The sequence below is a fragment of the Pavona decussata genome, unplaced genomic scaffold, assembly GCF_977016875.1.
Source record: "Pavona decussata unplaced genomic scaffold, jaPavDecu1.1 SCAFFOLD_289, whole genome shotgun sequence".
Classification (NCBI taxonomy): domain Eukaryota; kingdom Metazoa; phylum Cnidaria; class Anthozoa; order Scleractinia; family Agariciidae; genus Pavona; species Pavona decussata.
Window position 1 is genome coordinate 359,076 of NW_028145689.1, and position 13,004 is coordinate 372,079.

Genomic DNA, 13,004 nt, shown 5'->3' on the forward strand with positions numbered 1-13,004 from the left:
AGATCCCAGATACTTGCAGTACCTCTTGAAAGAAGCTAGTAGAGTTGTCCAAACAGCTTCTACGTACTTTCTTGTAATGTTTACTCACTCGGCCTTTTTGCTTTTTTTGTTCTTTGGTTTTAGAACGAGAATGGAAGAGGTTCGTCACTTGCTGATCAAATGTTTTCACAGCTGCGTTTTATCAAAAATGATTTTACTTTCCCTTTCGTCCTTCAATTGGAAACCTTAACATATCGGTGAAGGTTAGAGTGAGCGCCATCAACTGAGAAGACAATCATATTCTGCTTCTGCATATTTTGAGTCCGGAAACGTCCTGCAATTAATTACGTAAATGACAAACTGAACGACATTCGACCAAAAAGAAAATAAATCAATATTAAATAAAAATTAAGCGGATTGACGCTTGGTCGTGCATGCAGGCTTTTTTTTCCATTATGGCACAGTACAAGCGACTACCTTTTCTCTCCGCAATGGCTCAGAAGAATTAATTTGTCCGAAAAATTATCCCTCTAAAAAAAGTGATAACACGACGGCACTTGGTTGTTGAAGAGCCCACACTCTTAGAAGGATAGTTTGTCCTCAAATCCATCTATATAGACGGATAATGGGGCTTATAAAATTAGACGAATTGCCTGTCTAAATTATAAGCGACTCGTTCACTTACAGACGCGTAACATGTTCAAGATTGATAATCTGTCAGACAGGAAACTGAATTTTCAGGACCTGAAAATGGCCAACACATAATGGGTGACTTAAGATCAAAAAGAACAGTCAAATATGCGTGTGTTATTTCCGGCACGAAATTATTAATATAACTATAAATAGATTTATTGCCATTTGAAGAATGCACATTATCTAATCTATGCCTTAAAGAAATTGGTTTAAGTTTCGCGGGCTCGCTTACCAGAGCTTAAAATAGAAAAACAAAAAAATCAGCAGAAGTAACAATCAGCCACCTTCGAACATCCAGCCGTTGATTGAAAGAAACCGACAGACTATGTATTAAAAATTTGTTCGCGTCTGTATTATTATTACTTATTTCAAAATTTTATTTCTCTGTATAGAGTATTATAACTGCATATTTTTCATTTATTAAAGTACCGAAGATAAATGTGTCGACCGACTGCCAAAGCCCACTTAAGATAAGTCCTCACTTGGGTCATGCCATACCCCGCGGAAACGCGAGCTTGTGCATATTGGGAACAGCAGTAAAGTATATATTCTAAGAGATGGTTTACTGTTAGTTGTGAAACGTCTAACACAGAAGAGTGGATAGGCGATTCACATAGAAACTCGACATTCAGTCTTGCAGCACTGCCGATAATAATTATGTGGAATATAAGTCTGCGCAAGCAGCCTCGAAGAAAAAACCCAAAATTTAAGCCGCAGACGTACGAGCAAAGTGGATCGACAAAAATTCACTCGGTCGTTCATTTCAGTTTTAATAGAACAAAAGCTTTTCGTGGCTACAGTACCACTTTTCTCGACGCTCGTACAAAGGACTGAATAACATCCACATACCAAACAGGAAGTAAAAACGTTTAACATAAGGCACTTACTGGCTTGTGTAACAGTGAAAACGTACAAAATCCATCAGATGTAACGCAATTGACTACTCTTTCACTTTAAACAGCCAATTGCAAACAGTATGAAACTTAAGGTTTCTTTCAGTGCGAAAATCAATAAGATATTGAGGTTTGTGGGGCTTTTTGTTTTCGTATTGAACAGGGGAAATATTCCCTGCACATGGTTAAACAAGAAAATTTGTCAAAACGGCGGAATTAGTCGTGACCCGATCAGAACTTGAAGTGGATTTAAAAATTATACTGCAGGGCAGACCATTTGGATGAAATTATTGAAATTATTTTAAAGAACCGTGATTTACAACGGTCTTAATTTTGGGCTACATTTAGTTTGTTGCAAGTTTCAATTTAGTTTAAACGTTTGCTATTATTGTTATACTAACTAGAAGATTACAAACTCTCTCTAAATATGTCAATAATTATCGGGCTATTACTGAGTACGCTATTTTGCCCCCTTAAAGGGATTTGAAGGAGGAGAAGGGAGGGTAGCAATCCCTTAGATAAGCGATGGGTTTGGGAATCTTCTTCTTGAGAAATGATATGGATCGTAAAATTTTGGTCTGAACATTTGAAAGCGGTTATGATTCTTAAATACTAACCAGGTGTGGACTGTATTGAAAGCGAACTGAATTTTAGAAGCCAGGTCAGTTGAAAAGGGGAGCCAATTAGAACTTCCTATCAGTCAGGGGGGGAGGGGGGGGGATAGAAATGCTGTTACCAGTTAAAAGAGCTGATTTGATCATGGCTTTATAAAAAAAGGAACAAGAACATAACAAGAAGCGGATCAAATTATACGCGATTTTATATATCAACATTAAACAATAGGCGCTCTACTAACAATAACGCATTTTTATTCTGTATGTTTAGTTTAGAGCTAAGATGTTTGCAATCTCTTAATTTTTGCAGTTAAATTCTCCCCAAAAAGAGATTAATAAGGTTTTCTTGAAGGAATGCACTCATCCGCTTACTCCATGGCCTTCGGGTCGACCTGTACAGTTGCGAAACAGTAATGGTTTTACAAACAAACTGAGAGAAAGCTCTCTATAAGGAATAAGTCAACAAAGCTCATCTGGGAACTGGTATATCAGAGGAAAATGTCCATGCAAGGCTAAAAGATTGATCGAGAAAAAAACCTCCGAGCCAAGACTATCTTGCGATATAATAAATACACATATTAAATCTCTTTCTGGCAAGAGCAGATGCCTTTTCCGGGTTTTGCGCAAGGAGCGGGGATGGTGAAAGTGGTGGTGGTGGTGGGGTGGGGGGACTCTCATCAATATTAGTGTCGTCATGGGTAATAAATTTTCTGGTGGTGCTTTTTTCGTCAAGGAAGTGGGTAAATGGGGGCAAGGTCGTTAACAGATTTTTTCATGAACGTTTGTCTTGGTTTTTATGCCATTGAAATACTTTTGGCGAAAGGAGAGAGGGAACGCCTTCCGTAAAGATCCCCTTCGATTGATTTCTGCACATCGATTTCAGTAAATTCAATTTCGTTATCCTGCAAAAACTGTTAATTCAAAACCAGCGACCAGAAAATGAAGCGAAAAGTATGAAAAACATAATCTCGGTAATGACAACAAAAATTTGCAAGAGAGGGGAAAAAACCTCAAGAAAGGGAATCGAAACAAGTACTGTAGATTTTGTGACATAAACTTGGGCCTGTGGGAAGAACACTGCTGTTTAAAAATTCACATTTGTGACAACGAGGGAGGATATTGCCAGTCTGATTTTGGCCGAATGTCGTAGCACAATCGGGCTTCCATAAACAAAAACAAATTATCTGAGTGTGCATAACATGTAGTCATAAACTGAGAAATGCAGCAGAATTTTACCGACTGGTTTCTGCCACTGAATATATGAACCAGCAGAATCGAAGAGAAAAATGCAACAGTTTCATTCAAAATTACGCTCTGACCAGAGCAAGAAACAATATGAGACTGATTTTTTTTATACATTAAGTGACACGGTAATGCTCGGAAAAGAATCCGAGTACTCCTATCAGGAGTCGAACCTAAGACCCTCCGATTACTAGTTCGAATGCTCTACCACTGAGCTACAGAAGACTCGTGGGAGCTAAGGTAATTAAACTATGTTCATGGGACAAACGTCTGCATACTGCTAGGATTGGAAAGTCATGTGTGGCATACGCGCAATGGAATAAATGTGATGGAATATTTTGAGCCTGGTGAATAAACGGGAATGATCCAATCGCCGCCCACCGTCAGCCCTTCTCTCGTAGGTCATCTTCCCTTCTCGTTTCCGTCATCATGCATGAAAATGTAAATTGGGTAATTCTACTTTCAGCTATGCTAGCCAGCAAAGTTGCAACAGCAGGAAACGTCGAGAATTAGGCTGTTGGACAATGCTGTCAAGGCACTCTACTAATAGTAACGCATTTACGATCTCCAATATCCTGCGCCAACGTTTCACAATGCATCCTGTCAATTTAAGTTAGAGCTAATATATGTGTATCTTCTTAATTTTTGTAGTTAAATTCTCCAAAAAAAAAAAAAAAAAGATTGATAAAGGTTTCTGAAGGAATGCACTCATCCGCTCTATGCATGTCCTTCGGGTCGGCCTGCGAAGTAGCACGTAATTTCTGCGCAGTTAAACAGCGAAAAAGGTACAAACGGAATTGCTTTCTGCATAGGCTACTTGCGAAGTACAGAAAACAGCAATTGTTTACAAAATAACAGAGAGAGAGATGTATTAATTTTTGTTTAATTAGTCAATAAACCCTTTTCAGGCAGCTGGTACTGATACCACTGAAAAAAGACCACGGGTGAAAGATTGTCCCAGAAAGAACAGTTGGCCTAGAAGCGAAGCTTTGAGGGTGGCATTGAAACTTTAAGGACAGTATTTAACCCGATGAAATTATCATCCGATATACAAGCAAGCCGGAAAGAGGATTATTTATTTTATCACACTGCAACACGCGTGCTTAAGTGTACAGAAGACAAAACATCCAGTGCAGCCTAATAAGTAAAAGCTTATTTGGTTTACAAGATTTCATTAGACTGTTATCCAATTACAGCCGTTTAGGACCTAAAACTGTAACGTTGTTTCTTTGTTTCTTTGTTTCTCTCTTGCAAAATATCAGACGGCCGCTATATATCAAATCAGACGACTGTTATCGTCACGTAACCAATGTCCGATCCCGTGCCACGTGACGCCGTTTTTTGTCCACTGCGAACTCGCGTAAATTAATTGGCGGTTTGTAACACCAGACAAAATTTTAAATTTTTCTTGCTATAAACCTAACATAGGGTGAAAAACAGTTTATACTTTCCTCTAATATTCGCTTACATGGCCGTTTCACTTTCTTATGAAAAAGACAGGCCAAAGTCGTCACTAGCTGATCGAATGTTCTTCCAGCTGCATTTAAACAAAAATGATTTAAGTGTCCTTTCTATCATTGAAGTGTTGCTTGACAACCAATCATCTAGTCTCTAAAAAAAAAAACACTCTCGAGACGTTCGATTGTAAATGCAAGCTCACAACGCTTTGATGCTTTAACATATCGGTGAAGGTTAGAGTGAGCGTCATAATTGTAAACATGTTCATTTAACGCCGTTAATTGAGAAGACGCAACTGCATTCTACTTTCAGCTATTTTAAGACCAAAATCGACATAAAACAAGAAAGGATCGATCCTCTCTTGACATGAAATTAACTAAATGAGAAAGAACATGCGACCAGAACCAAAATGAATAAACAGAGGATTAAACGGCTTAGCACTTGGTCGAGCACGCAAGCGTGTTTTTAATTTTTTTTTTCGGGAGGACATATCAATTCAAATGAATCCTCCTACCCCGCCACTACGCTGCGAGAGCTGGCGCCACTGCCTTCTCTCGTAGGTTATCGCCTGGTTCGTTTCCGCATTCGTGCATGAAAATTAGAGCTAACACCTTTGCATTCAATTAATTTTCGCAGTTAAATTCTTCCAAAGCGCGATTTATAAGGGACTCTTGAAAGAATGCGCTCATCTGCTCACTGCATGGCCTTCGGGTCGACATGCCAATTTTCCAAGCAGTAATGGTTTTACAAACAAACTTCGAGAAAGCTGTGTGTAATTAATTTGTCGATAATCCCACTCAGGGGACTGGTATATCAGAGGAAACTGCCCAACGCTTAAAAATAAACAGTTGGCCGAGAAAAAAACACTCTAGCGACAATCAAGTTCACAATTTTTGGAAACCTTAACATATCGGTGAAGGTCATGATATAGTGAGCGTCATGACTGGAACAGTGTTCATTTAAAACCATCACCAACTGAGAAGGTACAACCATATTCTACTTTCACCTATTTTAAGAGAGGAATCGACATGAAATAATCAAATGACAAGGAACATGCGACCAGACAGAAAATCAATAAATAAGGATTAAACGGCTTAACACTTGGTCGAGCACGAAAGCTTTTTAATTTGCCGTTACGGTATATCAGGGAGGGGAGGGAAAGAAGGGGAATGGGGTAATCTAAGGGAAACTGTTTGTATGAGGAAGCAGGATCTTTGATGTGAAAAAATACTGGGATATCAGTGTGAACTTGTGACGTTAAATATTTTAGTTAAGTCATATTTTATTTTAAGATTTAGGCGCGCGAAGCCAATAATAAATTTTCGTGACTCAGTTCATTTAGTTCCTTTATTCTAATTTTGCGCGGGAAACCTCCTGTTAGTTAGCTTACAAAAAAGATGCGTTGAACATAAAACGAATTGGAACTTGTAGAGAGAGCATGAAATTGGTGTTGCCTTTGTTCAAGATCCCAGATACTTGCGGTACCTCTTGAAAGAAGCTAGTAGAGTTGTCCAAGCAGCTTCTACGTACTTTCTTGTAATGTTTACTCACTCGGCCTTTTTGCTTTTTTTGTTCTTTGTTTTTAGAACGAGAATGGAAGAGGTTCGTCACTTACTGATCAAATGTTTTCACAGCTGCGTTTTATAAAAAATGATTTTACTTTCCCTTTCGTCCTTCAATTAGAAACCTTAACATATCGGTGAAGGTAAGAGTGAGCGCCATCAACTGAGAAGACACAATCATATTCTGCTTCTGCATATTTTGAGACCGGAAACGTCCTGCAATCAATTACGTAAATGACAAAGAACGACATTCGACCAAAAAGAAAATAAATCAATATTAAATAAAAATTAAGCGGATTGACGCTTGGTCGTGCATGCAGGCTTTTTTTCCATTATGGCACAGTACAAGCCACTACCTTTCCTCTCCGCAATGGCTCAGGAGAAGTAATTCGTCCGAAAAATTATTCCTCTAAAAAAAGTGATAACACGACGGCACTTGGTTGTTGAAGAGCCCACACTCTAATAGAAGGATAGTTTGTCCTCAAATCCATCTACATAGACGGATAACGGGCTTATAAAATTAGACAAATTGCCCGTCTAAATTATAAGCGACTCTTTCACTTACAGACGCGTAGCATGTTCAAGAATGATAATCTGTCAGACAGGAAATTAACTGAATTTCCAGGACCTGAAAATGGCCAACACATAATGGGTGACTTAAGATGAAAAACAAACAGTCAAATATGCGGGTGTTATTTCCGGCACGAAATTATTAAGACAACAATAAATTAATTTTTCTGCCATTTGAAGAATGCACATTATCTAATCTATGCCGTAAAGAAATTGGTTTAAGTTTCACGTGCTCGCTTACCAGAGCTTAAAATAGAAAAAAAAAAAAAAAATCAGCAGAAGTAACAATCAGCCACCTTCAAACATCCAGCCGTGATTGAAAGAAACCGACAGACTATGTATTAAAAATTTGTTCGCGTCCGTATTATTATTACTTATTTCAAAATTTTATTTCTCTGTATAGAGTATTATAACTGCATATTTTTCATTTATTAAAGTACCGAAGATAAATGTGTCGTCCGACTGCCAAAGCCCACTTAAGATAAGTCCTCACTTGGGTCATGCCATACCCCGCAAAAACGCGAGCTTGTGCATATTAGGAACAGCAGTAAAGTATATATTCTAAGAGATGGTTTACTCTTAGTTGTGAAACGTCTAACACAGAGGAGTGGATAGGCGATTCACATAGAAACTCGACATTCAGTCTTGCAGCACTGCCGATAATAATTATGTGGAATATAAGTCTGCGCAAGCAGCCTGGAAAAAAAAAATTAAGCCGCAGACGTACGAGCAAAGTGGATCGACAAAAATTCACTCGGTCGTTCATTTCAGTTTTATAGAACAAAAGCTTTTCGTGGCTACAGTACCACTTTTCTCGACGCTCGTACAAAGGACTGAATAACATCCACATACCAAACAGGAAGTAAAAGCGTTTAACATAATGCACTTACTGGCTTGTGTAACAGTGAAAACGTACAAAATACGCAATTGCATGACTACTCTTTCACTTTAAACAGCCAAGTGCAGACAGTATGAAACTTAAGGTTTCTTTCAGTGCGAAAATCAATAAGATAATGAGGTTTGTGGGGCTTTTTGTTTTCATATTGAACAGGGGAAATATTCCCTGCAGTTAAACAAGAAAATTTGTCAAAACGGCGGAATTAGTCGTGACCCGATCAGAACTTGAAGTGGATTTCAAAATTATACTGCAGGGCAGACCATTTGCATGAAATTATTGAAATTATTTCAAAGAACCGTGATTTACAACAGTGTTAATTCTGGGCTACATTTAGTTTGTTGCAAGTTTGAATTTAGTTTAAACATTTACTGTCATTGTTATACTAACTAGAAGATTACAAGCTCTCTCTAAACATCATGTCAATAATTATCGGGCTATTACTGAGCTATTACGCTATTTTGCCCCCCAAAACGAATTTGAAGGAGGGGGAGGGAGGGTAGCAATCCCTCAGATAAGCAATGGGTTTGTGAATTTTCTTTTCAAGAAATGATATGGATCGTAATAATTTTGGTCTGAACATTTGAAAGCGGTTATGATTCTTAAAGACCAACCAGATCTGGACTGAATTCAGAGCGAACTGAATTTTAGAAGCCAGGTTGAAAAGGGGAGCCATTCATAATTCCCTATTAGTCAGGGAGGCATAGAAATTCCATGGAATCCCCCCCCCCCCCTCCTCCCCAGCAAACCCTGGGAGAGAGAGAGAGAGCTGGCGCCATTGCCTTCCTCATAGACTATCGACCCGTTCGTTTACGTCATTATGCATGAAAATGTAACTCGGCAATTCTACAGTAAGCTAAGGTAGCCAGCTATGTTATAAACAACAGGAAACGTCAAATTATCAGTCTGATGAAAATTGCTCAACTGTTGCCAGTATAAAGAGCTGAGTTGATCACTGCTTTATCAAAAGGGACAAGAGAATAACCAGAAGGTGATCGATTTATACGTGATTTTACATATCCACATTAAACAATTGGCACTCCACTAACAATAACACACTTGACGTCTTCATCCATTAGGTACTACGACAACGTGTGCACAGTGTATACTGGCTATTAAGTTTAGAGCTAAGATGTTTGTATCCTCTTAATTTTCTCACTAAATTAAAGTTCTCCCAAAACGAGATTAATAAAGTTTTATTGAAGGAATGCACTCATCCCCTCACTGCACCGCCTTCGGGTCGACCCGTAAAGTTGAGAAACAGCAACAGTTTTACAAACAAGCTGAGACAAGCTCTGTATGACGAATCGGAGCAAAAAAACCCCTTCAGGAGACTGCTATATCGGAGGGATATGTCCGAGAAGCAATGTCCGAAAGCATGTGTGAAACTTTGGGAATAATCTTTAAGGCGCGGGCATTATCTCCTGCCCGATATGCAAACAACAGAGAAAGGACTTCCTTTACTGAGTCATTACTTTAGTCTGGAAAACACAAAACAGCTAGTGATGGTCTCTGAGTGATTGCAGCTAAATAAATGAAAGCTAATTAGTTTACCAGTTGTTTCTTTGTTTCCTCGATGTTAACGTTTAGGCCACTGTTATCAATCGTGTGATTACCAAATTCCTATACTGTATCATGTGACGTGTTTGTCCAATGACGCGCGTAATTAATCAGTGGGTTATATGTCCACTTTACCTTACTATAAACATAACAATAGTAGAGTTGTTCAAACAGCTTCTACTTTCTTGTAATATTCACTTACGTGGCCTTTTTGCTCCTTTTTAAAAAGAGAATGGAAGAGGTCGTCATTTGCTGATCAAATGTTTCCACAGCTGCGTTTTATCAAAAATGATTTTACTTTCTCTGTCGTCCTTCAAGGGGTTAAAAAAAAAAAAAAAACATTGCCAAGCCATCGTTTATTCTGTGTCCAGAAACACTCTAGCGACGATCAAGTTCACAATTCTTGGAAACCTGAACATATCGGTGAAGGTTAGAGTAAGTGTCCTGATTGGAAGAATGTTCATGTAAAGCCATCAACCAGTGAGAAGGTACAACCATATTCTACTTTCACCTATTTTAAGAGCGGAATCGCGACAAGAAATCAATCAAATGACAAAGGACATGCGCCAGAAAGAAAATCAATAAATAAAGGATTAAACAGCTTAACACTTGGTCGAGCACGAAAGCTTTTTGCCGTTACGGTATATTAGAGGGGAGGGAAAGGAGGAGAGGGGGGTAATCTAAGGGAAACTTTTTTTTGTGTGAGGAAGCAGGATCTTTGATGTGAAAAAATACTGGGATATTAATGTGAACTTGTGAACTTATATAAATTTTCGTGATTCAGTTTATTCAGTTCCTTCATTCTAAGTTTGCGCGGGAAACGCTCCCACCTGTTATACCTGTTCTTCTGATTGTTTTCTGTCAGTCCGCTAAGAAGACTTACAACTCATGCTAATTATAATAGAAATTACATTAGATCAGAACCTTCACTGAGTTTTCACGGCTTCCAAATCTGCCCCTTCCCCTAGCTAATCACTTTTTCTTCCCCTGTGACAATAGAACTAAACAACGCCTACTAAATAATTATTTAACTCTTGCTAAGTCACATGTAATAGTTCTCACTGGCTTCGTTGCATAGGATTGACACTCAAGGGGTAGGTTGTAGCCTAGTTTAGCTCAGTGTAATAGGTTTAAGTAGCCTCCTCTGAGTTAGCTTACAAAAAGGATGCATTGAAAACATGAGAACGAATTGGAACTTGTAGAGAGAACTTGTAGTTGTTGTTGCCTTTGTTCAAGATCCCAGATACTTGCGGTACCTCTTGAAAGAAGCCAGTTGCTCTGCTGTTCCCCGTGCCAGTACAAACTAAAAGGAACTGAATTTTAGAAAGGATTAAAAGGACTAGATCACGGGATTAAACGCCTTAGCACTTGATCGAGCACGGAAGCTTTTTCTTTTTTTCCGAAGGACAAACAATTCCAATGCATCCACCTACCCATCCACTAGCCGGTGAAAGCTTACACCAGTGCCGTCTCTCGTAGGCTATTGCCTTGTTCGTTTCCGCCAACATGAATTAAAAGTCGAGCAAAAACTTTGCATTCTCTTAATTTTCGCGGTTAAATCATTCCAAAATGAGATTTATAAGGGTCTCTGGAAAGAATGCACTCATCCACTCACTGCATGGTCTTCGGGTCGACCTGGGAATTTGCGAAGCAGAAATGGTTTTACAAACAAACTTCGAGAAAGCTGTGTGTAATGAATTTTTAAAAAAATCCCTTCAAGGCGACTGGTATATCGCAGGAAAATCACCAAGGCTGAAATATTGTCTGAAAAATAGCCAGTTGGCCGAGAAGCAAACCTCCGAGGGCAACTGCGAAACTTTAATGATAATCTTTAAGCCAAGGGCATTATGTCCTGCTGGATATGCCAGCAATCCCGAAAGAGCTTCCTTCACAGAATCATCACTTTACTTAGAAAAAGACAAGACAGCTAGTGATAGCCTCTGTGTGATTGCAGCTAAACAAATGCAAGCTAATTAGTTTGCTAGTTGTTTCTTTGTTTCCTCGATGAAAAAGTTTGGGCCACTGTTATCACATCGGACGACTGTTATTAACCGTCTGATTACCGAAGTCCCATGCTGTATCACGTGCCACGTTTTGTCCAATGACAAAGCGCGTAATTAATCAGTGGGTTATAGCTCCACTTTTCCTTGTTATAAACATAACAATAGTTGAGTTATCCAAAGAGCTTCTACTTTCTTGTAATATTCACTTACGTGGCCTTTTTGCTTTTTTTTATTTTTTTATTTAGGAAGAGAATGGAAGAGGTCGTCACTTGCTGTGTTTTATCAAAAATTATTTTACTTTCCCTTTCGTCCTTCATGGGGGTTTACACATCTAAAACATTACCAAGCCATCGTTTATTTCTTGTCCAACAAAACCCTTGCGACGATCAAGCTCACAATTCTTGGAAACCTTAACATATCGTTGAAGGTTAGAGTAAGCGTCATAATTGGAACAATGTTCATTCAGAGCCATCAACTGAGAAGATACAATCATATTCTGCTTCTACATATTTCAAAACCGGAAACGACCTGAAGTTGATTATAATTACGTAAATGACAAAGAACATCCCACCAGAAAGAAAATCAATCAATAAATAAACATTAAGCGGCTTGACACTCGGTTGAACACGCAAGCTTTTTTTTTTTCCATCATGACACTGATACAATGGAGGGGAGGGAGGGGAGGGAGGGAAGGGTGTTATCTAGAGGAAACTGTTTGTATAAAGAAGCAGGACCTTTGACTCTCAATGTGGAAAATATTGAGACATAAGGCTGGAGTTTAAGGGAACTGAATTTTAGAAGTCAGGTTAAAAAGGGGGCCATTTCGATTTCATATTAAGGAGGACATTCCCAGGGGTCCCCCTACCCCGCCGCTGGCCTGTCAGAGCTGACGCCATTGCCTTCTCTCATAGGCTATCGCCCCGTTCGTTTCAGTCATCATGCATGAAAATGAAATCGACATAAAATAGTAGGTGCTCTACTAATAATAATAATACATTAAAGATTCTTACGCCGACGTGTGCACAATGTCTAATGTCTTTGCATAACTCTTAATTTTTGCGGTTAAATTCTCCCAGAACGGGATTAACAAGGGTTTCTTGAAAGAATGCACTCATCCGCTCGCTGCATGGCCTTTGGGTCGACCTGTAAAGTTGCGAAACAGCAATGGTTTTACAAACAAACTGAGGGAAAGCTCTATACATGAATAAACCAACAAACGCAATCAGGAGACCGGGCTATCTGAGGAAAATGTCCAAGGCTGAGAGATTGTCCGAAAAAAATAACATTTAACAGAGACGAAAACCTCCGATGACAACTGTAAAACTTTGAGGTTAATCTTTTAGCTAAGGGCATTATCTCCCGCCGGATATGCCTGCAATCCCGAGAGGACCTACTTCACTGAATTATTACTTTACTGTGGAAAAGGCAAAACTGCCAGTGACGGCCTCTGCGTGATTGCAGCCAATAACCCAGCATGATAACTAGTTTACCAATTGTTTCTATGTTTTTTAATCGGAAATTTTGTGGCGACTGTT